Raw genomic sequence first — 27,931 nt, 5'->3', positions numbered from 1 at the left:
CCGAGATGAGGAGGAATTTCTATACCCAGAGGGTGGTGAATCTGTGGAATTAATTGCCACAGAGGGCAGTAGATGCAGGTTCATTAAATATATTTAAGAGGGAATTAGATATATTTCTTCAGTATAAGGGTATTAAAGGTTACGGAGAGAAGGCGGGGATGGGGTACTGAACTTTAAGATCAGCCATGATCTCGTTGAATGGCGGAGCAGGCTCGAAGGGTCGAATGACCTACTCCTGCTCCTATCTTCTATGTTTCTATGTTTCTATGTTTCAGGCACCTGTACCTCCTTCCCTATGGTAGCAGTGTGAAGTTGGCATAGCCTGGGTGATGAGAGTCTTTGAGGATAGAGGCTGCTTTCTTAAGATACTGCCTCTTGATGGTATAAAGACTGATGTTCATGATGGCACTAGCTGAGTTCACAACTCTGTGTAGTTTTTTTTTTCTTGTCCTGTGCAGTAGCAGTGCACCCCCTACTCCCCTCCCCCCAAAATACCAGACAGTGATGAAACCAGTCAGAATGCTCTCCACAGTCCATCTGCAGAAGTATGGTGACATGCCATATCTCGCCAAACTCCAAATTAAGTGTAGCCGCTGGTGAGCATTGAATCAACATGAAGGCCCCAAGATAGATCTTCAGAGAATGTTGACACCCAGGAACTTAAAGTTTTTAACCCTTTCCACTGCTGACCCCTCAATGAGCACTGGTCGTGTTCTCCTGATTTCTCCATCTTGAAGTCCACTAACATCTCTTTGGTTTTGCTAATGTTGAGTGCAAGATTGTTGTTGTGACATTACTCAGCTAACTGATCTATCTCCCTCCTGTGAGATTCTGTCAATGAAAGTGGTGTTATTAGCAGATATGTAGATGGCACTTGAATTGTGTCTAACCACACAGTCGTGGGTGTAGAGCAAAGGGCAGTGGGCTAAGCACTCATCCTTGAGATGCACCTGTGATGATTGTCAGTGAGGAGGAGTCATTGTTTCCAATTCATACTAAGTGTGGTCTTTCGACGAAGAAATCAAGAATCCAGTTGCAGAGTGGGGTGAAGAGGCCCAGGTTTTGGAGCTTGTTGATCAGCACTGAGGGTATGATGGTATTGAAACCTGGTATCGCAACTTTATCTGTGTTGGTGCACCAAGTTAGTGGAGCGTTGAAGAGGACCCTCTTTAGATGTCATGTTGACCTGCTGAGAGGTGCACATCTTCAGGAGACAATGGACAGATTTTCAGAATGGGGGCATCATTATGTGCTGGTGCCATCGATCGCACACATATTCCTATCATTGCCCCTATGATGTCACAGCAGCCTATGACAATCGGAAAGGATGGCACTCCATTGTTCTTCAAGTTGTTGTTGATCACAACTCCCAGTAAGGAACACAGCCTGAGTCACAATTATATGTCTTCAACAATCATAATGCCTCACTCTGTCCCTTTTTAGTTACAGCTTCACAGATATGTATGTCGATTGGCCTGGTCACACATATGATTGTCAGGATAATGTGATCTATTTTGTAACCGGATAAAAATGCACCATTCTCACAGTAGTAACTGTAGTGCACCACTGTGAGTGTATGTATATGTATAAGAGCGTGCGTGAACAATTTTCTGAGATGGTGGAAGACATCAGTAAGTAAAGTCTCTTCTTTTATTTGAATCTTGCTGAAGACATTGTTCAATCATTTAAAAAGTTTCAGCAGAAGTACAATTTAGCAATCAAAAGCTATTTTTAAAATGCAACAGCAGAGAAGAAGGTCAATTATATACTTCTCTGGACAGGAGATCGAGGCCTTGATTTATTTAATAGCTGGGAGCTTGCATAGGTGAAGAAAAATGATCCAGAGCAAATATTTGTAAAGTTTGCTTCTCACCTTGAACTCAGGTCTAATCATAGAATTAAATGCTATGAATTTCAAGGCTTAATGACTGATTAAACTGTTGATAACTTTCTCACAAGACTAAAAATTGTTGCTGCAAAATGCAGATTTAAGGATATAGAGGAAAGATTAGATGATCAACTAATATAAGGGGGTGCCCATCCCAAAGTGCAAAGGTCTCTTATAGGGAAGGATAGCTTGAAGCTGGCTGAAGCTATAGACACAGCCAGAGTCTTTGAAGCCACGAGGGTGCAAATAAAATCCCTATCTATGCAGACCCAGCCACAGCAAAGAGAAGGAAAGGTTGATGCTATAAAGAAAAATCAGAAAAGTTCAACCCCCAGGTCCTGCAGGAAGTGTGCCACACAACACCCTTTCAATGACTGAAACAAATGCCCCATCTATGGTTCTGAATGTAGAGCATGTGGTCAAGCAAACCACTGGGCGAAGATGTGCAAGTCTGATATGAAAACAGTAAAATGTAAAAACAAGAAGATTCACCACATAAAAGGAAACAGCAATGAGGACTCTGACACACAGATACTGGACATAGAATCCTTACCCCTTCACAAGCTGTTGGGTGAGAGGAAGGAAGAAAGCGAGTTCCACACAAGGATCCAAATACAGAGGACAATCCAAAACAAGCCTACAATATTTAACCTAAAGTTGAAGTTGGATACTGGATTACAAAGCAATGTCCTTCCAATCAAATTCTACCACAAGGTGTTCTCAGAGAATATATTAAAAGCATCTCTAAAAGACGGTGCATTTGAAACAGGAAATGTCACATTAACAGCCTATGGTGGACCCATGATCAATCAGCTAGGGAGAGCCAAGATCAATGGCTGCCATAAGGGAAAGAACATCCTCTGTACATTCTACGTGGTAGGTGCAGACGAACCAGCAATTATAGGTCTGCATAGATGCCAGGAGTTGTCAATTATGAGATCCAGATGAAGAAGATATCCAACAGCATCAACAGAAACACAACAAAAAGAAAAAATGATTTCCACAGAAGTACCTGCCAGGCCATCGCACACAGTGGAAGCAGACTTGTTCACCGAGAATCACGAGTAGTATTTAATAGTAGCCTGTTACTACTCTTAAGTTTCTGTTCATTAAAAGGGTGAAAGACTTGCAAGCATCAACTATCACCTCAGAAATGAGAGCGCTCCTTGCTGAACAAGGAATACCTGAGCAAATAATATGTGATGATGGAACACAGATCATGTCACAAGAATTCAGAAAGGTGGCTGCAAAGTATGGGTCTGTTTTCACTACATCATCCCCATACTACCCCAAAGGTAATGGGCTCATTGAAAGACAAGTGCAAACTGTGAAACACACACTAGTTAAATTTCACCGAAACAAAAGAAGTCCCAGACCTAGCTCTTCTATCATTACGAGCAACACCTTTAAGGCCTGACATGAAGTCCCCAGCAGAACTTCTAAATGGAAGGAGATATAAAACAACTCCACCAAGCAAAATACACCCTCCAGAAGACCAGGAGGATAGTAGAAAAAGACTGGCTGTCACGCAAGAAGAAGGACACCAGCATTTTAACAAACAGGCACCAACATTGCCAGAACTCTTCATAGGGCAGCATGTGCATATTCAAGAGCCGATGTTGAAAGCATGGACCCCAGCAAAGGTCATCAAAGAAGCTAAGACACCAAGATCATACATTGTCGAGACAGACTCTGGCAATCAGCTGAGGTGGAACAGAATTCACATCTGGCCGACTCAAGATGTGAAGAAGCAGAAAGATTTAACACCAGCAAAGCCTGCAACACCAACCACTAATACCAAAACATCAACACAGCAGTTGTCAGGTGAAGCACAACAAGCTACATCACCTACACATGCACCAGCAACACAGAGCTCAACAGTCACAGCCAAATCCACAAGATGGCGAAGGAACATACTGCCGCCAGTGCGATATCGATAAGAACTATTTTAAAAGAGTTGTGTAAATAAACTAGTGTACAAGTTCAGTTACTTAAGTTGCACAGGAAAGAAAGTGATAAAAGACACTAAATTTTTCTTTATCTTGAGAAGGAGGGATGTTATATGGTCAGTATAATGTGAACTATTTTGTAAACAAGTAAGAATACACCCTTCTCACTGTAGTAACTGAAGTGCACCACTGTGGGTGTATTTATATGTATAAGAGTGTGTGTGAACAGTTTCCTGAGATGGTGGAAGACATCAGTAAGTAAAGTCTCTTCTGTTATTTAAGAAGCCTCCTGTTTAGCCAACTTGCCCATCTACAGAAAGGCTGAGGACCAGGGTGGTATCTGTTCCCATTGTACAATAACATATGTCTAGCTCATGCAAACAATCATTTTACTTTTCACATGCAATCAAAGTGAAATTAATATTGTTATAAATTGAAGGAATGGCAGACTGAAGGTCTGATTCCATCCTTGTATTGTGCAAAGGTCATTGGTCAACTGACTGTGTGGTCAGAGTATACATAAGGCTTTTTAACATCTACATTTCTCCACCCACAGAGATCCAAAATTGTTAACAAAGTGGAAATCCCCATGTATCTAATTGGAGACCCCGCTTACCCTCTCAGAAATTGGCTAATTAAGTGGTTTACTGACCAACAAGCTTTTGATCAACGGCAGCAAAGATTCAACTACCATTTGAACTTGACAAGACTAGTGGTTGAGAATGCTTTCAGATGTCTTAAAAATCACTGGCCAAATGATTTGATCTTTGTAACATTTTGGTATCAGGCATGGTTGTTGCCTGTTGTGTCCTACACAATATATGTGAAATTAGCAAGGACCACCTCATGCCTCAGTGGATCACTGAGCTACCCGACTTTCCTATGCCTGATCGAGTTGGTTAGCAGGGGTTCACAAGCACAGGGTCACCAGGCTATCCTTGAAACTATTATGTCAATTCTGTAAACAAATTACGCCAAGAAATAATGCATTTTCATAAAAGTTTATTGCACATGTAAGGAAAAAGTAGTACAAATAAAACAAAAAACTTTAATAACATTTAACAGTTAAAGCAGTGAATTCAACTCTGAATAACTATGTACAATGGCAAATCTGAACAAACACCAATAAACAACTTTTAATGCAAAACATGTACCAACTTTTAAATTATTGCAAGAGCTGGAGGTAGGAAGAGAAAGCAGAGGAATCAAATGAATCATATCCCTCCTCCGCGGGAGAGATTTTCAGTGTGACTAAGTGGCACAGCATGATATTGCCATGGGGTTACAGGATGTAAGTGATGCACTGGGGTACTGCAGTGCATGGGAGCAGGAGCGGTATAATTTTTTCATGGTACAAGAGGTGCCATGGATCCAACAAGCTCCCCCATAAGAGCAGTCTGTACATGCATCTCCTGCTGCATATTGTCTGGTAAAGGCATCCATCCATCTTTCGTCCCTCTCCCGTGCCAACCTCGCCACCTCCACCTGCTTATGCCTCGTGCTCCACCTGCCTTTTCTGTCAAAGGAGAGCCATCTCTTGCTCTTACTGGCCAATATCCTGGAGTACCTCCTTAATCTCACTTACTCCACGGCTGGCATTCTGAGAACAAATGAAACACAAGGGAAATTAGGTAGATGGCTATTAATGGTCAAGCACTCATAGAAAGACATGAGAAAAAAAATTCACAAGCAGGACTATTATTACCCGTCTGATCGATGGTCACATCCCAGTCAGCAGCACTGCTGCAAGAGTCCTGAGCTACCGTTGAAACCGCCTCAGGAGGGGCTGAATCCTCCATAGTGCTGACAAGGGCAACATGGTTTGTGGATCAGCCTGGGCCCCAAATTAAGCAACATTACTCATAGTACAGCCAATCCTACTGCCCTTTTCCGCTCCTTGAATTGTGGTCGTTGACTGCATGGAATTTTCACTTGAGGGACTTAAGTTTATTGATTATCTGGGCTTTGTCCCTTGAATACCCATACTCCTTCATTAGCTATGCCATGTGCTAGTACAATGGTCCATACTTAAATGTACATGTGAGATGATTTTCTATTTCCTTTTCCCCTTTGAGTGAAAGGAGTTCCCTCACCTCCTTTTCATTCCAATTTGCTATTTGATTAATTCAAATTTGCAATGTTCTCAAACCTTCCCTATGCAGATCCTCCACAAATGTTCCCTATCTGTTTTGAAGATCCTAATGACACCACTGAGGGAAAATCGGATACATTGAACATCATCAATCCGTCACCATCTTGGCCCCAGGATGGCGGGTAGGCTGTTCACTCTGAAGCCAATGCAAAATGCATTGGCTCTGATACTACCTACATTGGCATGTAAGTACCTGGATAAAAATGACTCCCCCCACCCCCCCAACACCATGTTGGTCATGTCCACACAGGCAGGTGATTAAACACCAGCTTTCAGAGACAGTGTGAAAGCACCTCCTGTTTACTCATAGATCTTAAACGTGGGGAGAAATGTTTACCACATTACAGTGTTGAAATACAAGTTGCTGTTGTGGTTACTTTCTTGTTACTGTGTTTGAACAGGCATTATTTTAAGCCAAATTGCTTTGAAATTCCACAGCTTGGTATTTTAGCCTTGAGCTAGAAGATGTGTCTACTATTCATCTGCACTCTACCTCAATCAAAGCTAGTAGTTGCAATAAATTTACAGATTACATCACAAATCCAGTAAGTAGCATGAGTTAAGCTGCTGTGGACTCTTAGAAATTGGATTGGAACTTCTGAAGGTTGCAGAGTGAGATTAAAGCAATGAAAACTAAGTATTTGACTTCATTGAGTTGACTCCCAGGGTGGATAGCATAGCTGGTATTTGGTTTTATGGGCACCTCGCTCTGAAAAATTCAGACAAAGCTGAGAATGGGATGTTACAAAAGCCAGAACAGTACAGACATTATTTTAATTAGGCGAGTCCACTAAACTTCCTGGATGAGTTGCAGGCAAGGAGACACATTGCATGCAAAGGACTTGCAGATATAGTGAGATAGTCTGAGGAGGAGGCACCAACTCCCATACCTCTGCCAAAAGTGCAGACCAGTGCTAACTAAAATTCAACACCCCATAAAGACTGGGAAGTTATCACATTCTTTGGAGTGCTGATAATGTATACCAATTAAATTACTTCATGGATTTCCAGAGGAAGAGATTTAAAATTGTTAAACCTCAATGTGATAATGTTGAGATTTGCAGCATTTGTGGTATTAAAAATTCAAACCACAATCATTAACTTTCAAAAATGAGCAACAATATACTTGTATGTAAAATTTTTCTTCACTATCTGTGATAGTACACATCTATCACCAATGTATATAGTGTATATAGTTACAGTATCTAGACTGTGCTTACAGTGATTGGCTGAGAACTAAGCCACGCCTACTGTCTGGGCCTTAAAGTGTTGTGTCCCTAGCCAGGTCGGATCATTCCGGACTGGTCGGCCACCTGTGAAGAGTTCCTGTCTTTTGCTAATAAAAGCCTTGGTTTGGATCAACAAGTCTTTGATTCTTTCGACGAGCTCTACACTATCATAGCAGAATTATACCATTTAACAAGAAGATTGGAGTCCAGGAGTAGGGAGATCCTGCTGCAGCTGGACAGGGCCTTGGTGAGACTATATCTGGAGTACTACGTGCAGTTTTGGTCGCCTTATCTGAGGAAGGACATCCTCGTCATGGAGGGGGTGCAGAGAATTTTCCCTAGAATGATACCAGGGATGGAAGGACTTGCATATGAAGAAAAGTTGGATAGACTAGGCTTGTATTCTCTGAAATTTAGAAGATTGAGGGGGGATGTTATAGAAACATAGAAAATTCTTAAGGGTTTAGACAGACTAGATGCAGGTAGGTTGTTTCCAATGCTGGGAAAAACCAGGGGTCACAGTTTAAGGATAAGGGGGAAGTTTTTTAGGACTGAGATGATGAAAAATTTCTTCTCTCAGAGGGTGGTGGATCTGTGGAATTCTTTGCCACAGGAAATAGTTGAGGCCGGTTCCTTGTCAATATTTTTAAAGTAGGTTAGATTTAGCCCTTGTGGCTAAGGGGATCAAGGGGTATGGGGAAGAAGGCAAGAACTGGTACTGATCAGCCATGATCATATTGAATGGGGGTGTAGCCTTGGAGAGCCAGATGGCCTACTCCTGCACCTATTTTTCTATGTTTCTATCTTCCAATTAATAAAAGAATAAGCTTTGGTATTGCCATTCCCTTTTTACAATTTAAAATGCTTGCTAATGCATTGTTCTGTAGGCAACATTGTTACAACAAATCAGGCCAAAATAAAGTTTCTGGCTCATAAATATTTAATTTAATTTTGGCATACAGCATGGAAACAGGCTCCACAGCCCCAAAGCCCGTGCTACCCACATGCCCCAAACAACTCCCATATGTTTAAAAAAGTGGAGTAAATCGGAGCACCTAGAGGAAACCCACACCGACATGGGGAGAACATACGAATACCTTACAGACAGTGCCAGATTTGAACCCAAGTCGGTGGCAATGTAACAGCATTGTGCTAATCACTACACGAACCATGCCCATTGAAATATTGTGATAGAGTTAATTATAAATGGTTAAGAAGACACAATAAACACATGTGACTACATTTACTTTTGCTGCATATCATGACTCTTCCTTCATGATAGACTAGCAATAACAGGAGAGATTCATTGCCTGATGACTGAATTCACCTTTCTCTAAGGCAGCTCCAAGTCAGACTTCATGGGAAAAGCGTGGATATTGCTTAGCTCTGAATAGCTTGATTTAAACATCATTAAAAAAAACTTTGCAGGATGTACAGAAGTCATTAAAATTTGAAATTTATTTTCCTCAGGCCACTCACATGTATGTCTGCACAATTATTGCAAAGACAGAAAAATATCAGTGTCACCTCATTCAGTAGACATCTGGTGAAACAGTGGTGAAGTGGGGGAGGTGTTGGGGGGGCAGCGTTGGAGGATAAACTGCTCTGAAGGCTACATACAGCAGCAAAGAAAATATCATTCAAGAATAAACGTTTACAATTTCAGTGACCACTGAGGATATAACATTTTTGATCTAGAGTTAGGAAACTGACCAGTTATTTTCCTCAATCTATATTACACATTTCCCTGAAAACTCAGAAAATTTAGCCTGCATGTTATTCTGATGCAGTGGGTTACACCATTGCATCAGCATCTTGTAGGTATTTCTTGTTTTGGTTGAATGTCCATAGAACATAGAACACTACAGCACAGTTCAGGCCCTTCAGCCCTTGATGTTGTGCTGACCCATATATTCCTTTAAAAAAAAGTACTAAAAGTACTAAACCCACCCTACCCTCTAGTTTTCCTCCATCCATGTATCTGTCTAAGAGTCTCTTAAATTCCCCCAATGTTTCAACCTCCATCACCATCCCTGGCAAGACATTCCAGACACCACCCACAACTCTCTGCATAAAAAACTTACCCCTGATATCTCCCATGAACATCCCTCCCCTAACTTTGTACATATGTCCTCTGGTGTTTGCTGATTCTGCCCTGGGAAATGGGTGTTGGTTGTCCACTCTATCTATGCCTCTCATAATTCAAATCTCCTCTCATCCTTCTAAGCTCCAAAGAGAAAAGTCTTCACTCTGCTAACCTTGCCTCATAAGACTTATTTTCCAATTCTGGCAACATCCTGAAAAAATCTCTTCTGCATCCTCTCCATGGTTTCCACATCCTTCTTATAATAAGGTGACCAGAAATGAACACAATACTCTAAGTGTGGTCTTACCAGAGATTTGTAGAGTTGTAACATGACCTCTCTACTCCTGAATTCAGTCCCCCTATTCATGAAACCCAGCATCACATAGGCCTTCTTAACTATCCTATCAACCTGTGCAGTGACCTTGAGTGATGTATGGATTTGACCTCAAGGTCCCTCTGTTCATAAGTAACCAACCATTAACCCTGTACTCAGCCTTCTGGTTGTCCTTCCAAAATACATCACCTCACACTTACCTGAATTGAACTCCATCTGCCCCTTTTCTGCCCAACTGCATCCTGTCTATATCCTTGTGCAACCTTTAACAACCTTCAGCTCCATCCACAACCCCTCCAACCTTGGTGTCATCCACAAACATATTGACCCATCCTTCCGCCTCTTCATCCAGGTCATTTTTTTAAATCACAAAGACTATGGGTCCCAGAACAGATCCTTGCAAAACTCCACTAGTCATCAACCTCCAGGCAGAATACTTGCCTTCCACTACTACTCACTGCTTTCTTGCTGCAAACCAATTTTTTTTATCCACAGAGCCAAGGTTCAATTGATCCCATGACTTTCTGGATGAGTCTCTGTGGGGGACCTTGTCAAATGCCTTGCTAAAATCCATGTTAACCACATTTATCGCCCTACCCTCATCAATTTATTTTGTTACCTCCTCAAAAAACTCATTTAGGTTGATGAGGCACACCCTTCCCTTCACAAAACCATGCTGACTATCCTTGAGTAGACTGCATTTCTCCAAATGCTCATACATCCTATCCTAAGAATCTTCTTCAATAGTTTGCACATCACCGACATAAGACTCACTGGTCTATAATTCCCAGGATTCTCCCTATTACTTTTAAACAAGGGGACTAAATTTGCCATTCTCCAATCCTCTGGCACTTCCCCTGCGGCCAAAGAGGATTCAAAGATCATAGCTACTGCCCCAGCTATCTCTTCTCTTACTTCCCACAGCAGCCTGGGGTATATCGCTTCTGGCCCCAGGTACTTATCAATCTTGATGTTTTTAAGAAGATCCAACACTTCTGCTTCCTTAATTTCCACATTGTCCAGCACACAGGCCTGTTCTATTTCGACATAACCCTGACAATCGTCCTTTTTTTCTAGTGAATACTGAAATTTAGGATCTCCCCAACCTCTTCCACCTCCAGGCATGTCACCTCCTTTATCCTTCAGCAGCCCCACCTCCATCCTCGTCATCCTTCTGTTCATCACATGTACGTAGAACGCCTTGGGGTTGTCCTTAATCCTACATGCCAAAGCCTGCTCATGCTCCCTTCGAGCTCTCCTAAGTCCTTTCTTAAGCTCCTTCCTGGCTTCCATATATTTCTCATAAGCCCTTCCTGTTTCCTGCTTCCTTTATTTAACATATGCTTCCTTCTTTCCTCAGGCCAAACTGGTGCTCAATGCATTTTGTCCAGGAGAGCTGTTTATCTGTACCTAATGTTGCTCAATCACATCCCTCAATTCCACGAAGATCACCAATACTTGAATGGCATTTTGGGAACACAATAGAGGCAATTTGAGTGATCAGAATGTAAAATCTTGCATCTAATTTTTAGTTCAAACCTTTAATTACTTTAAATAGACATGCAAGATATTAATTAATGAATTGTAAAATTTCTTATAAGTTCTAAAGGTTCCCTCTGAAGGTTCAGTCGGAAAACAGTTCTTTCACGTTATTTCTGTGCTGTAATGCAGAGAATGTTGACTGACATTGTTGCCATGGTATCTTTCAAGGCACAAAATTGAAAAATGAGGAGAGCACTGTTGAAACCCGTTATGCTGTGACTTGGTCATTTAATATTTTTGAAACAATATTGTTTTAAAACTCAATTCCAAAACTGGATAAATTAGTAGCTAATGCTGCGCCCAAGAATTCCATCGGATCAGAATATTTAGCCCTATTGTCAAATAAACTGTCTGTAAGTGGGCTATGAAATGGAAGGTGAATGTTATTACAGATAGAAAGGAAACATAATGAATGACATACATGTTGTCTAAATGGTTATCAAACAGCTAAAGTTGAAACAAAAATTGACCTGCAACACTCAATGTGACCAACCAATGCAGTATTGACAAAAATAAATAAACATTTTGCTATGTGAGCAAAGCAGTGAAGTATCAAACTGAGTGGTGCCTTGGTCAGACCAAACATTGACCCTGATTTTGACCCAGATTCGAATATACCACTGTCTGCAAGTAGTTTGTACACTCCCCATGTCTGTGTGGATTTCCTCTGGGTGCTTCAGTTTCCTCCCACCTTTCAAAATAGAACGTACAGGGGTTGTAAGTTTAATTGGGGTATTGGTCCAGTATGAGTTTGTGGGCCAGAAGGGCCTGTGACCACACTGTATGTCTAAGTAAACTTTTTAGATGAGCTAAAAGAATGCTTCTCGTTGCCAGAGATCTGAAGTATGAGGAAAGTTGAGAGACTTGGACTTTTATTTCAGAAAGGAAACATCTGTAAAGTGGTTTCATTAAATCATATAAAATAAGGAAACATGAATCCAGACCATTACTCATGGACAACAGTGGGAGCAGGATAGAAGTCATAGGTTTGAACTAGTGAAACCTAACTTCAGGACTGAAGGTGGTGGTTCTCTACATGTGGATTGATTAACACTTGGATTTAATTTCCAGGCAGGGTGTCTAAAACCCTGAAATCATTTTAAAAACATCTGGAAGCAACACTTGTTGGAGTGTGGTAATGTGGTTCTGGAACAATAATCAAGATGGATTGAATGCTTTCCTCGTCTGTGAGTATCCTGTGGGCTTGTGATCTATATCTTTGAAACAAAAACAGCGCAAATTTTGTGCTGTCAACTTAATCTGATGACAAACTTGCATTACTGAAGCAGGGTAAATAATAAAGTTATTGAACCCTGTCCTTTCATTGCACATTTGTCAAAGCTCTTTTTTGTTTAGAATAAGTTCTTAGTTGCAATTTAAATTTGAAAATACATTTGTTCTATTATATTGTCAATCATACCATTTAAGATTCAAATTGTTCCTCATTGAATAATTCAGTAGATTATCATTACTTTAGGTCCATGAATATAATGATTCTAAAGAAGTTTATTATTTCATGTAATTAACGCATGAGTCCGCATGAAAGCACACCAATGGATTTAACTCTAACCTTTCTCTCTGTAAAACTGTGACTAAATTGAAATTTGAGAGCTGTATGACTTTTGAGTGTTTTTTAAAGAATGTCTCTTTAGTCATCCCCAACTTTTTTTACGTAAATAACTATAGCACAAATTGGAAATGTTATACCAATTCCTCAGTGCAGCAAGGTGAAGCTTTCTCTTTTCAATTCACTCCCTTAAAAGCATGCAGAATTCCCTGCCCCAGTCTATTCTTTTTCATAGTTCAGTGAGTATAGTGATAGGCCTCTTGTGTTGAACTTTGAACTTATCAGAACCAGACATCAACAGGACAGGGTCTGCTGGGACCACACATAAGCAGTAGAGGAGCACACTTCGTACTCTGTGATTATTCCAATGTCAAAGTTCACTCAATCAAACCACTTTGCTGAAAGCATCTTCGTGATTGGAGGCCTCAGCAGAGGGGGTCTGTTTTCTCTGAAATGCAGTTCCACTTAAGAGGTTAGGCAATTATATTTTAAATGCTTCAACTGTAAAAATGTTAAAGTGGAAACCAAATCACCGAATACTAATTGATACATATTCCAAGTGCTGATTCATTGGCATGAATATGCACAATGATTTTAACTGCATTGATGTTTTAATTTTTTTTTATTTTTCAAGGGATGTTGTAAAAAACCATTTGTGTTCTATTTTAATGTGGCTACTATTTTTGAAAGAACTTAAAAATAAGCCTAAGCTTTCTTAGTTTATCTTACAGTCAATATTTTCCAGACAGTCTGATTTTTCCATTGTATACAAGTTAGAATTTTTAATAATTATTCTTTGAACAAATTTTGTATGATTGGAGCAGTTTAGAAATTATTGTTCCCTTTTGACGGTTGCAGTAGCTATAGGCAGAAACCCTGCATTATAAAGTAATTCAGTAATGTCTTTTCTGCTGAATGTCTAGAAAAGAACTCAGTGAGGTCTGTTAACAAAAGCTGCTCAGGCAATGTAACAGTACTATAAATCAGATCATGTCAACTGTCCAATCAGAAATAGAGACTTATTGCATTAGAATGTGTTGTATGAAGGTGTAGGTAATGCGAAACATTAATTTACAAAAACCCCAGCAAGAGGCACCGACATAAAAAATCCATCTTCTACAGAGCAATTAAATTGCTTGGAAAAAGGGCACAAAGAAATCTTAAACAGGAGAAATAATGCACTAATGAAAAAAAATTAAAAATATGGCCATGAGGGTTATTTCCATTCGAAAAGCTAATATTCAATTAAAAAAATTAATGGTATTGAGAGGTCTTAGGGAAGGTTAAAACCTCAAAAAGCAAGCTTTCTAACCAGCATTTGAACCTTAAAGTTTGAGAACTGTGGAGAAAGTATTCCCAGCTATGAATTATTTTTAATAGATGCATTGTGTAGCTGGGGGAAGCAATTTTTTTTTCATGTCTTCTGCTCCTTTGACAATGATTGCCATGGAGGACTGCTGTAGTCAAGATGTTCTGTGAAGAACATGAGGTAATTGCAAGGTTTAAAAATTGATCTTCAAAGTTTACGATTGGAAAATAATCAGAAAATCACTTTATTTATCAATGGAAATTCACATTAACATAATGTTATATGGAAAGAGGCTAGTTGGCCCTCATTATTAATTATTTCCATATCACATGCAATTCTATCCCCTTCAGTAAATAACTGAGTTAAATGACCTTACAAGATAATCTATGTTATTTTCTCAGGTCTATTCTTTACAGAGAATTCCTCTGAGCACAAGGTTCATGAATAGTATAAGGGGCATATTTGGGGCATAGTGGTCAGAAGAGAAATTTTCTTAATGCAAATGAAAAATAGGCATTTAAATGTGACTGTATTTAAGTGGATGCAAAATGAGCTTACATGCTTATCTTAATTTCCAACATTCACAATGTCAGAAACCTGCTCTCCATTTCTAATCAGAAGTAAACTCCATAGCCACAGATTAAAGTTTGCTCAGTTGCTGTGCCAACGGATCTTGCTTCTTGATATATCTAGTTGTTACTGCACTTACTTTTTGAGTTAGTGCATCTTTCAAGAAAACTGAAAACTCACAACTTATTTGAATGTGATTGAATGTATATGGTTATTGCACAAATTATGCTGTCAATGTGACACTTCAACTAAACAAACACTGATCCAAAACATCACCTAGTGTATGATCTAGTAAGTTAAATCAAGTAATTTCTGGAGGACTGTCTGACACACGTCCCATTCGTTATATATACTGTGCTGCAGTTAGTCTGGGTTTGTTGACTGGTGGGGTGGGTTTACGTGCTCTTTCCCCAAAATATATAACAGCATGATCACGGATTCGTTCCAGCGGCAAGTTGACAATTTGATTAGACTCACAGTACCATACATGGCAATGATCTATGGGTGCGTCAGAGGAGCACTGGGGACCTCCCATACTCTGTCTAAAATCACAACATTACCATACATGGCAATAATATTCTGTAACGTTCTGACTAATATATCTTTTGCCTAGTGTAATATTTTCATTTGAAAATTTTGTTCTTAGTGTTTTAAAAAAAAGATGTTCTGAAGAAATTAGCAGACTGCTTCATTAAACATTCCCATGAGCAATGTTTTTGAAGAGTCTAGCTGTAAGCCAGGCAACAATGGCATTCCTGGCAACCCTGTGCCTATATGTAATGTTCTGCCAGTGTGGAATACTCCTCAGACAGCCTTTACCCTGACAATTGTCACCACTTCAAACCAATCCCAACTTATTATTTGTTGAATTACATCTTAGAGAGTTTCTGTTTACATCACATGAAAAATACATTTGCACGCTGTTACATTTATCTCACTTTGTCAGTGATGGGAAGGAGCAAGGATTTGAGCTGGTTGAACAGATGTTGAAGTGAGTGCTGGGGGGAAGTAGGGGGTGGGGGGAAATAAAACTCCGAAAAAAGATCCACTGCCTAAAATTTAACCACATCCAGTAGCTTCCTAATTTGCCCCATATCTATCAGACTATAATTAAGAAACCCAAAAATGAGTCGTGAGTTGGCAACTGACATGTTGTAATTAATATTTATGATTAATTTAACAGCAGCTTATAAATTTAATACAGAGTGCATGAGTTTACTGAGACTCACTAGTGCAGGGTTTCCCGAACATTTTAGCTCACAGAACCCTTTTAGGAAGCACTCGGAAATGGCCGTACCCTAATCTTCATGTACAGTTTGCGGCAGTGCAGTGCTCCCTCGTTATTACAATAATGAAGAACACCCTGAACACTGGTAGCTGCCAACTGTTTTATTGAAGTTGGCAGCTCTGCATGGGATATTACACTGTATCTCAGGTAATACTGTGGGACCCAAAGGAGAGTATGTAACCCAGAAGCCTCAGGCTGCTCAGCATTGACCTGTAGCTGTACATAAGAGAGGATCAGTTTCATTGACATGTTGGGATATCAACGAGTGTGTGCATACAGTGGAGTCAGGAACAGGGTATCATGGCAGAAGGTGAAAGATCTTTGTAATTTTAAAATTTAGACATACAGCACAGTAACAGGCTCTTTTGGCCCATGAGCCTGCACCACCCAATTGCAACTAATTGACCAACAACCCCAGTATGTTTTGAACGATGGGAGGAAACAGGAGCACCCATAGGAAACCCACACAGGCACAGGAAAAATGCGTAAACTCCTTACAGACAGCACTGGATTTGAACCCTGGTCACTGGTGTGGCATGAACCGTTACACTAACTGTGCCACCCCAATATTTTAAACCAAAACCTGCTGGATATGCTGTACCTGAAAGTGGATACAATTCTTAACTTCTGTATCTTGGGATCCTTCCAGTCCTCAGACAGATTTGTTCAGCTCTGCCAGCTGATGTGCATGTTACTGCCCAGTGAATGAGTACCGTTTCACAGTCATCCTGGAATGTATATTCATTGGATTGTCTCACAAACCACTAATTTTCCACAGTCAAGACATTATAAGAGGATCTTTGTCCAAGTGAATAGAAGATTTTGGATTGGTGATAATGATTCTTTTATCCTGTGGCATCCCTTTCTCCTCCCAGTACATTCAAGCCTCCAAGACCTTGAGACTGTCTATGACCAAAGGAACACACTACAATCTTATCTTCAAAGGACAGGAGCACCATAACCAGCAAGTAGGAAGAATATTAGAAGTGAATTTGAAGTGTATTTACTGACTGGAAATCCACCATCCCTAGTTTCAAAAACCGAGGTGGTGCACAATATAATACAACAGTTTAAAGATTCTCACACAAAAAGGAGGAAGATGATTATGCGGGAAGTGTCCAAAGAGCAGCTCACATTGGTACAAAGAACATCAGCCACTTATCTATGATGCAGTTGGTCTCCAACAAGCCACCCCTTGTTACTTTACATTCTTCTGCCAAACAAAACCAGTCCCAGAAAATCTGCAGCATTTCTTGCCTTTTGCTTTTGAAAATTGTTACAATGTTCAACAAATATATTTGCTGGGCACCAGAAGTTCATTAATTTTATGCAAACATAAGCACTTGTGCACTGCAGGAAGTTTTCCACCTTAGTATCTACTTGACGACACTACAGAGATCCATGCCCAGGATTGGTTACACATATGCTTGGTAGAAGACTGTGAAGGTTGCAGGCTCCAATGGAGGGGAGTGGTGGGGGTGGGGGGGGTGGGGGGGGAAGAAATCAGCAGACCAGGGCAGAGTACCAGAGTGGGAGAACACCACACCCATCCCCTAAGAAGGAGAAGTCTAGAAGAGCACCCTATCCACAAGAGCAGACTATCGACAGATGAAGGTTTCAATCCAGAGTGCAGGCTGCTGGAGAATGGCTCGGGTAACCAAGATTCATGATTGTAATTCATGAGGGTGCTGATGGCAAGAAGAGCTCCTGAAGGGGCTGAAATATCAGGTTCACCACTGGAATGAAAAGGATTTGGTGCTGCTCCAGATGTTACAGGAGTGCAGGAGACAAATCCACAGACACTGAGTCTCAGAAGAAACTCTCTTTTGTTTCTCTTTCTTTCATTGGTGGGGGCGCAGGCTTATGACATCTCTTTATGTCTTCATGGCAAACAGAGATGAACAAACTTTGTGTTATGTACATGATAATAAAGGGATCTTGAATTTTGAATTAATCATTTGTCGCGAGTCAGCAGGTGAAAACGTTGGAGGCAAAGGAGCTGGTGTCCAGTGGACAGGAGCTGGATCTCAGTACACACGCAGAACATATCACCGTCTTTATGAAGGGATCATTGTCATTCTTCTGCTTTAAACCCAACCTGCTAGTAAATGCAAGCCCTATCAAATTATTCTTGTTGCTGGCTACAGTCTTCACCCTCTTGTCAGCAGAGAACATAATACCCCTGCTCACCATGGCATCCAGCGAGACTTTGGTGAATCTGGGGATGGCCTTACAGAGTCCATCAAATGGCATGCTTGCAATTTGACTTTAAATAGTCCTCCCATTATTGAGCATATCTCCATCATACCCCCTCAGCTTAATTGGTTGGGAAATCCAAAAGTGATCCATCCAACTCATAGATCAATTAAAGCATTAATAAATCCACTACTGACAACTGGAAAACATAAATCCCAACAGGTAGAAATTAAAAACTACCCACAGTTGTTTCACAATATAATCATCTTTACTCAAGTTTTAAAGCTTTTGCTCATAATAGCCATGTAACTATCTCTACATCTACACTGCTGCATCTGAATCAAAAAGTCATTGGTTAATGGCAACCTCCAGATTTGTCTCCTTAGTCTCTGGGCTGATATTGCTATGTACCATATATACCGGCAAGTAAGTCAAGTCTTGAAACCCTCAAAAAGCACTTGGAAATCATGGGGCAACATTTGCGAGATACAAAAATGAGACCTTAAATTTAACTCAAAAAACTGCTTGACATAGATTTGGTATATTAGCACCTCCACACCGCTGGTGTCGCCGCTACAGCTGGGCACCGCCATAACCCACCCAGACATTTTAGAATTGTAGAGCCTGATGTCCCTGCTCCTGCCCAGGAGCCAGACATGCCCGCTTCTGCCTGGAGCCCAAGGTCCCTGCTCCTGCCTGGGAGGCTGACACGTAGCCGTAGTTTTTGCACCAAGCACACTTCAGCAGCGAGGCAACTTCTTTGATGTGGGCGGTACCACACTCGATATTGAGAATGGAGTCGCCGACTGGCTGTAGCTGATGCTGAAGGCTTGGACCCAGCACTGTTTGGCATCTTCCTGACCAGAAGCAAAAGTTTTTTTTTACAAGATTGCTTAATTTACAGTTTTGTTACTTGGCTATTGGGATGTTGTAACAAATTTTGGGTTGTTGCTGGACACCAGTCTTCAGCATGTTCCTTGCAGAAAATTGGGGGAGCTGACTTATACACTATATGATAAAACCATGCAAATGAGGCTGAAAATTGGGACCTGATTTATCACACAGCCAAACGCCTAAACCTCCACTACAAGAGGGATAAATGTGTTTTCCGCACTATCTGCCTGGCGATCCTTGGCTGTTGTGGAGAATGGAGTTATTGGCCCCAACCCCGACCACATGCACCCACTGCTAGAACTCCCCTTTTCCCACAGCCTCAAGGACCTGAAAAGCTGCCTGGGGTTCTTTTCCTATTATGCCTAATGGGCGCCTAGTTATGCAGACAAAGCCTGCCCCCTTATCAAGTCCACATCCTTCCCCCTGACAAGAGAGGCCCGTGCAACCTTCAGTCAGATAAGAGAGGACATCGCTAAAGCCGCAACGTATACATTGAATGAATCTGCCCAGTTTTATGTCAAAAGCAATATGTCAGACTTCACCCTGGCTGCCACCCTGAACCAGGTGGGTCAGCCCGTGGGCTTTTTTTTCCCATACCTCCAGGGCCCTGAAATCTATCACTCCTCCATCAAGAAGGAGGCTCAGGCAATAGTTGAGGTGGGGCAGCACAGGAGGCACTACCTGGCCGGCAGACGTTTTATCTTGTTCACGGACCAATGGGCCATGGCATTCATGTTTAACAATAAACAGCGAAGTAAGATAAAGAATGATAAAAGTTTGAGGCAGTGGATTGTACTCTCCACCTGTAATATTCTGTATCAGCCGGGGAAGCTCAACAAGCCAAGGGACGTGCCAATGCCCAGATAGACAGCCTCAAGGCCCTCCACAATGACATCTGCCACTCCAGTGTCATGAGATTTTTCTACTTTATCAAGTCTCGTAATCTGCCGTAGTCCATCGGGGAGATAAGAGACATGACCAGGGATTGTTGGGTCTGCATGGAGTACAAACTGTTCTTCTACCAATGAGATAGGGCACACTTGGTGAAAGCTACATGGTTGATTGAATGCCTGTGTCTGGATTTGAAGCACCCCCTCCCCTCCACCAACCGCATTGTGTATTTCTTCACTATCATCCATGAGTATTCACATTTCCCATTTGCCATCCATTGCCCAGACATGGCAATCACTACAGTCATCAGGGCACTGCACAACTGTTCACCCTATTTGGATACCCATCATACATCCACAGTGACCAGGCATCCTCCCTTGAGTGGAAAGTTATCCTCCTTGCCCTTAAGTCCAGGGTGCTGCCTGTCTCTCACTAGCAAGAGGTCCTTCCCGAGGCATTCCATTTAATCAGGTTGCTGCTATGTTCTACCACTAATGCTCCCCCTCATGAGCAAATTTTATCCTTCCCCAGGAAGTCCATGTCAGGCACCACCCTTCCATCCTGGTTGACGTCCCTTAGGGCCAGTCCTGCTACAGAAGCACGTGAGGGGCCATAAAACCAATTCATGGTTCAAAAGAGGCCAGCTCCTCCATGTAAACCCTAAAGATATGTTCATCGTCTACCTGGTTGGGGGGGCGAGGAAACTATCTCCATATGGAACCTTGCGCGTTCTAGGGCACTGAGGAGCATACCCACCAAACTGCATCTTCCCCTCCCATGGATGCACACAATATACCATGGCACACTAGTCCAGCCCCACCCCAGTCACTCCCGTCGAGTCACCACACCCACAGCAGATCGACACAATGCTGGAGGTCCAGGATGAAACAACGGCCCCAGTTACAGCAGAGCAACTGACTCTCCACCGATCACAATGGAAGACCAGGCCACCGGACAGATTTAACCTCTAAGACCTTTGTAAGACGTTCATCAACCCACTGGACAAAATTTAAAAAAAACAAAGCTTGAATTTGGTGAACTGCTGTACACTCATTAATCTGGCTCCGCCCTGTCCTGTGACTATACCTGTGGCTCCTCCCTCTTGACTCTGTATAAAGGCTCCAACACCATAACCCCACCCCAGAAAGCCTGGGTCATAGCACAGGATGGCCTTCACGTTTATTATAAATAAAAACCAATAGTTTCGTTACTCTAGGCCACACATGTCAAACTCTGGCCCGCGGGCCAAATTTGGCCCACGATATAATTATACTTGGCCCGCAAGATCATTTCAAAAATGTATTAGAGGTGGCCCGCCCTGCAGCGAGAGCCGATGCTGTTTTTTGGTAATGTCACCCCCTCCATCCTCCCCCTTCATTGCACATCCTTCCCCATTGTAACACGAGAAATTGTAACACGAGAAGTCTGTCGATGTCATCAGCCGACAAGCCGGTTGGAAGGCTCCCCACACAACCAGTCACTTCTCCCACCTGTCGAGCGGTGCGGCGGATAGGCGAGCGCCTGTGATTTCCTGTCGGCGCGACGAACATGGCAGGCTGCGCAAGGCCCCCGGGCAACGCGAGCCATGCGCAACTGGCACCGGACCGCCCTTCCACAGCACGAGCGCACTTCTCCCAGTTGCTACGGCCTTCAGTGCTTGCACCCGCGCGGACCCCAGGGATGGCTGGTTCGGCCCTGCACGTGAAGAGAGAGATGGTGGCTGTCCGCAAAGGCTGATCGGCAGCGTGCTGGGCCTGAGTGGGTGGGTAAGCAGGGGTGGGCAGAGGGTGTAGGTGAGGAGTAATGGGCAGGGGAAGTTATGGTGGTGCGAGGGGCAGTTAGAGGGAGGGATGAGTAGAAGGAGGGGTGGATAGGGAAGAGGTAAAAGGGGAGGGGCAGGGCGAGTAGGGTAGGGGTGATTAGAGGGTGAGAGACGGGTAGAGGGAGGAACAGGTTGAGGGGAGAGGCAGTAGATGGCCGAGTATAGGATGGGGTGGGTAGAGGCAGAGCGAGTGGAGTGAGGGGTGAGTAGAGGTTGGGTAAAGGACTGGTCAGGTAAAGGGATGGTGGTTCGAGGGTGAATAGAGGCCTAGAGCCTGAGGAGTGAGCAGGAAATGCTGAGTCCTGATGCAGGCCAAAATGGACACAGCCTGTGAATGCTGATTACATCTCCACAGGGACCAAATAGGTTTCCCTCAGGTCAAGCAAAGGGTGAACTTGAGCTACCTACTCCTGACCTGTAACATTATCCTCCTAAAGTTATATCCTAAAGTTTAACATTACATATGTTGAAAGAAGAGAAAACATGGAGATGTTGTTGAAAATTTTCAATAAATATTTAGTTCGGCCCTCGACTTAGTCCAAGTTTTTAATTTTGGCCCTCCGTGAATTTGAGTTTGACACCCCTGCTCTAGGCTTTTGAGTTATTGATAGCACATCACCTAGCCACACAGTCATGAGTGTAGAGAGGGTAGAACAGTGTGCTAAGCACACATCCTTGAGGTGGCCCTATGTTGATTGTCTGAGGAGGAGATGTTGTTTCTAATCTGCACTGACTGTGGTTTTCTGACAATGAATGATCCAGCTGCAGAGGCCCAGGTTTTGAAGCTTGCTGACCTGTACTGAGGGGATGATATTGTTGAAAGCTGAGCTGTAATCGATGAAAAGCAGCCTGATGTATGTGTTACTATTTTCTTGGTAATCCAGGGTTGAGTGGAGACCCAGTGAGATTGCATCTGCTGTGGAACCATTGTGGCAATAGGCGAATTGTAGTGGGTCCATGTCTTTAATTAGGTACAAGTTAATTTTGGCCAAGACCAGCCTCTCAAAGCATTTCAAAACAGTAGATGTGAGAGAAACTAGGTGATAGTCATTGAGGCAGCCCTCTCTGCTCTTCATGGGCACCGGGATGACTGATGCCCTTCTGAAGCTGGTGGGAACCTCCGACTGCAGCAATGTGAGATTGAAAATGTCCATGAATACTCCAGCTAGTTGGATTACATCGATTTTCAGTACCCTGCCAGGTACACCATCAAAGCCCGATGCCTTGCAAGGATTTATCAAATATAACCATACAACAATTTGCAGTATGGAAACAGGCCATATCGGCCCTTCAAGTCCACACTGATTTACGTGAAACTCCACTAGTTCCACCTACCCACTCCATTGCCCATAATCCTCCAACCCCCTCACATCCATGTACTCATCTAACCTCCTCTTAAATGACAGAATTGACCCTGCCGCAACTACTTCTTCCAGTAGATCATTCCACTCAGCCACCACTGTCTGAGTGAAGAAGCATCCTCTTATATTAATCCTAAAGTTTGGCCCCCTAACCCTTAACTTATGACCCCTTGTTCCAATCTCCCCTACCCTCAGGGGAAAGAGCCTATTCACATCTACTCTATCTATTCACTTCATAATTTTAAATAACTCTATCCAATCCCCTCTCAACCTTCTACGCTCCAATGAATAAAGTCCCAGTCTACTTTTATTCACGCTACAATTTTATTAGCTTATTCCCTAAACGATGGAAGTGCTACTCAAGCCAGATATGCTACTGATATTCTCAAGGTATGCTCTGTCCCCCGACGCGACTGAAGAGTTCAAATACTGGCTAGAGTGCATCCAGGCCTACATGAATGCGACCAGAGATGTCTTCCACACTGATGAACTCAGGAGATCCGCACTCGTTTTGAGAGTAGGAATGAAAGAGTATGCAAACATCAGGGACAGCACTACATATGATGCTGCCATCAAGGCGTTGAAGGCTTGGTACCTGAAGTCGCAAAACAAGATCCTAGCAAGGCACCGACTCGCCAATGGCTAATTAAATATGAAACCAGAGTTAGATATGAGCAGATGGGGGTGGAGCTGGGAGGTGAGGCCAGCCATCAGCACAACACCCTACCAGTGAATCCCAGTTCACTGCACACTGATGTGATGCAAATATTGTAGAAGTGTGTTTTTTAGTAAATAAAATTGATTGAAACATTGAGATGATAACCATAGCAACACATCGCAGAGGTTATTATTACACTTTAAAAAAATAATTGTGACATTTCATCTTCATTTGAAGAGTATGTAACTGTATTGACAATTCACCTGCTGGATCTATGGACACTTGCCAAGAAGTGCAGGTATGAAGCAGCTACGGGCCGTGTTCGTGAGGAAGACAAATCTGGGACACTTGTCGCGGGGGTCCGCTCGAGGTATTTGAGGCAATAACTGCTCGAGTCGGGAAAGAAGGACTTGACTAGCCACGATGAACTGGCCAAATCATTGGAACAGGCCAAGTTGGAGAATGAAGACCTCAAAGCCAGTGAGCTTGCTCACCCAGGTGACCCCTTGCAAGGACCGGCTGCTCCCCGCTACCCAAGCTGTAACAGCTGCTGCTTCCCATGCTAGGAATTGCTTTTTTGCGGCAGGAGTAGCATCCTCGATCTCGTTGCCCAGCTAAAGCTTAGTGCGTTCCAGCTGTGGCAAGAAAGGGTATTGGGCAAGGTTTTGCCACACAAGAGGAAGCCCGGGGAAGTCCGCAGCCTGAACTGCTCCCTAATCCAATTCCAACGCCTCGAATTCACCCGAACCCACTTGCTGCACTACACGCCGATGGAGGGTGACAGTGAGGAAACAGTGCAAAAAGGCTCAGCAGTCATCTTGCCAAGACCCAAATTCAAACTCAGCGCCATCATCGTCAGAAGAGGAATGAGGGTGGCCATCTTGCTGTGCCACAAGGTAGACACGATCTTACCCACACAGGGCAACCCAGGACGTTGGGGGCCACTCGAGTGAGGAGTATGGAGTCTCCAGGTACCCAGCCTCAATGGTCCTAGACCAGGACAAACCTCACCAGCTCAGTAACTCATAATACTATGAAGATAAATGGATATTCCATTAAATGTCTGATCAACACAGGCTCTACTCACGGACTGTGCAAAAATACAACCTAAAGATGTATCCTTCCAATTATCCTTGCATCTTATTCACATTCTACGCGTGTTCAACAACATTGTATAGTACATCTGTCGTTTGATGGGGGTAGGGGGAGTTCTGTAAATTTTGCTTGTATATACTTGATGAATTGTATACTCCGGTCTTCCTGTGTCACCTTAAAAGCATGACCTTGGATTATTCTGGTCCCTTTCCCCTTGTAACGGTTCGGAACAGAGGGCCCCTAAAATCAGAACCCACATGCAGACTCTCCACACTGAATATCGATTCCCCCTCCTCTCTTCCCGAACCTGTCCTTAGACTGCAAACCTATTGCTACCAAAAGAAGGAGGTACAGTTCAGCAGACCGAGATTTTATAACTCTGAGATACAATGTCTGCTCGATGAAGGTATCATCAACCTAGCACCAGTCCGTGGAGACTGCAAGTGGTCATAGTAAAAGGGAAAACAAGTCCAGGCTAGTAATTGACTGTAGCCAAACTATTTATCGGTATACACTCCTGGACGCATACTCCCTCCCTCGAATTTTGGACATGCTGAATGATATTGCGCAGTATCAGGTCTATTCGACCATTGACCTGAAAACTGCTTATCGCCAGCTTATCGTCCATTCTGAGGACTGTACACATATACGGCATTTGAGGCTAATGGTCATCTGTATCAATTCCGGAGGGTCCCTTTCAGTATCACTAACAGGGTTTCTATCTTCCAGAGGTAGATGGACAGAATGGTGGAAAAGTATGGGTTGAAGGCCACCTCCCCCTACCTTGATAACATCACTACCTGACGCCAACCTCCAGATTTTTCTCCACGAGGCGAAAGCCCTGAACTTCACTTTTATCTCTGACAAGTGCGTGTTCAGGACTAAACGTCTGGCTATCCTTGACTACGTGGTGGAGAATGGCATCATTGACTCTAATCCCAATAGGATGCGCCCCCTGTTAGAGCTCCACATCCCCACGACCACAAAGGCTTTGAGGAGATGCCTGGGGTTTTTCTCATATTACGTCCAGTCCATCCCTCAATACACTGATAAGGTTCACTCTCTCTTAAAAACCACTCATTTTCCTCTCTCAGTTGAAGCCCATACAGCTTTTAGCTACTTCTGGAACCACATTGCAAAAGCCGCTATGCACATGGTGGATGAGAATGTACCTTTCCAAGTGGAAAGCGACACTTAGGACATAGCCCTGGCCACTACCCTCAACCCGGCGGGCAGGCAGTTGCATTTTTTTCTCGGACATTACAAGGCCATGAGCTCCAGAAACCATCTATGGGAAAAGGAGGTTCAAGTCATTGTAGAAACTGTGAGGGACTGGAGACAGTACCTGGCTGGTAGGATATTTACACTCTTCACTGACCAGTGCTCGGTCGCGGTCGCATTCATGTTTAATAATGTCAAGAGGGGAAAAATCAAAAATGACAAGATTGCTAGGTGGAGGATTGATCTCTCCACCTACAATTATGACATTGCCTATCAGCCAGGAGGTCTTAATTACCCTCCAGATGCCTTATCCAGAGGAAGCTGTACCTCTGCACACACCAGGCAACTGCGAACTCTGCATAATGAGTTCTGCCATTCAGGGTTCACCCGCATGCTTCATTTTGTCAAGGCGCGCAATCTGCCCTACTCCATGGAAGACCTCAGGGAAGTTATCTGTGCAGAGTGCAAGCCACACTTCTACCACCACGCAAAGTCGCACCTGATCAAGTCATCCAGGCCCTTCGAAAGGCTCAGTGTTGAACACCTTTTTCCTCTCTATCATTGATGAGTACTCCCACTTCCCATTCACCAATCTATGACCAAACACATCCACTTCATCAGTCATAAAGCCCCTAGACTCAGGTATATCAGCTATATTCATAACAACCTAGGCTCAGCCTTTATGACTGACGTCTATGTCAGTACCTGCTGGTGAGGGGCATCGCATCCATCAGGACTACTAGCTACAGCCCCTGGGGGAATGGGCAGGTTGAAAAGAAGAACACCATGGTCTGGAAGGCTGTCAAACTGGCCCTGAGGTCAAAGGCCTTCCAGACTCACGCTGGCAGGAAGTCCTCTCTATGGCGCCCCATTCCATCTGGTCACTACTATGTACCATGACCAAAACTACTCCTCCTGAGCTCCTATTCAATTTCAAAAAAGGTCAGCATCAGGAACTACACTCCCAACCTGGCGCAGCAGTCCTGGTCCAGTCCTTCTCATGAAGCACGTGAGGAGAGCAAGACCGACCCCCTGGTGGAAAGGGTGCAACTGCTCCATGCCAATCCCACGTACACCTATGTGGAGTACCCAGATGGCAGGGAGGATATCATCTCCATCAGGGACCTGGCACCCGCCAGAACAGAGGATCCATTGCCTCAAATGCCCTGCGAGCCACGGAGCTTATTCTCGCCACCCCCAATCAGGGCCTCAGGGGATCCAGTTCAGGAGGAAAGTACATCCCCCTCCATCTTTGAGCTGGAGATCCAGCCTACCACTCCTCCCTCACAAGGGGACCAGGAGACCCAAGGAGTCCAAGGTCCCCCTGGTGCTAAGGCACTCCACCAGGATCTCCAGACTCCCAAACCACTTAAATCTGTAAATTAGTAAATAACTGTACATTTTTCAACCTTTGTTTCTGAACCCATGTTCTCTGTTTTCATTCACAGACCCTAAATTCTACACAAAGGGGTGAATGCAGTGAATTGGGATTCACTGGTAGGGTGTTGTGCTGATGGCTGGCCCCACCTCCTGGCTCCCAACTGCCCACATATAACCTTAGTTTCCCGCCTAAACCCAGAACCCATCTGAAGACTGTGAAACCCTATCCATAGTTATAAGTTAATAAAAGTGTTTGTTCTCCCTTCAATCGTGAGAGCTTTTATTCATGCTACAAACATTTAGTGCATATTGTTCTTTCCCAGTGTAAAATGTGGAATATTGAAGTGAGAATCTGGTGGGATATATTTATTGTTAATTTATAGGTGAATTTTAATATAAAACATCTTGTGGGGACTGAAAATATTACCATTGGTCATGTCAGGGAGCCATATAGTTGTATTGGTGGATTTGCTCTCCATTTAGTATGCATAACAATCCT

General features: G+C 43.1%; 1 long non-coding RNA gene across 1 annotated transcript; it reads left to right on the top strand.

The window, feature by feature from the left end:
• The first annotated feature begins 1,398 nt into the window (after positions 1-1,398).
• LOC138753428 (uncharacterized) lies at positions 1,399-27,676 on the top strand. The gene is made up of 4 exons (XR_011351165.1): positions 1,399-1,631; positions 6,000-6,174; positions 12,252-12,367; positions 27,501-27,676. It is a non-coding gene; the product is annotated as an uncharacterized lncRNA (long non-coding RNA).
• The last annotated feature ends 255 nt before the right edge of the window (positions 27,677-27,931 follow it).

The sequence above is a fragment of the Narcine bancroftii genome, chromosome 1, assembly GCF_036971445.1.
Source record: "Narcine bancroftii isolate sNarBan1 chromosome 1, sNarBan1.hap1, whole genome shotgun sequence".
Lineage (NCBI taxonomy): Eukaryota > Metazoa > Chordata > Chondrichthyes > Torpediniformes > Narcinidae > Narcine > Narcine bancroftii.
Note: the sequence above shows the minus strand (reverse complement) of the source record. Positions and strands in the feature narration are given on the sequence as shown.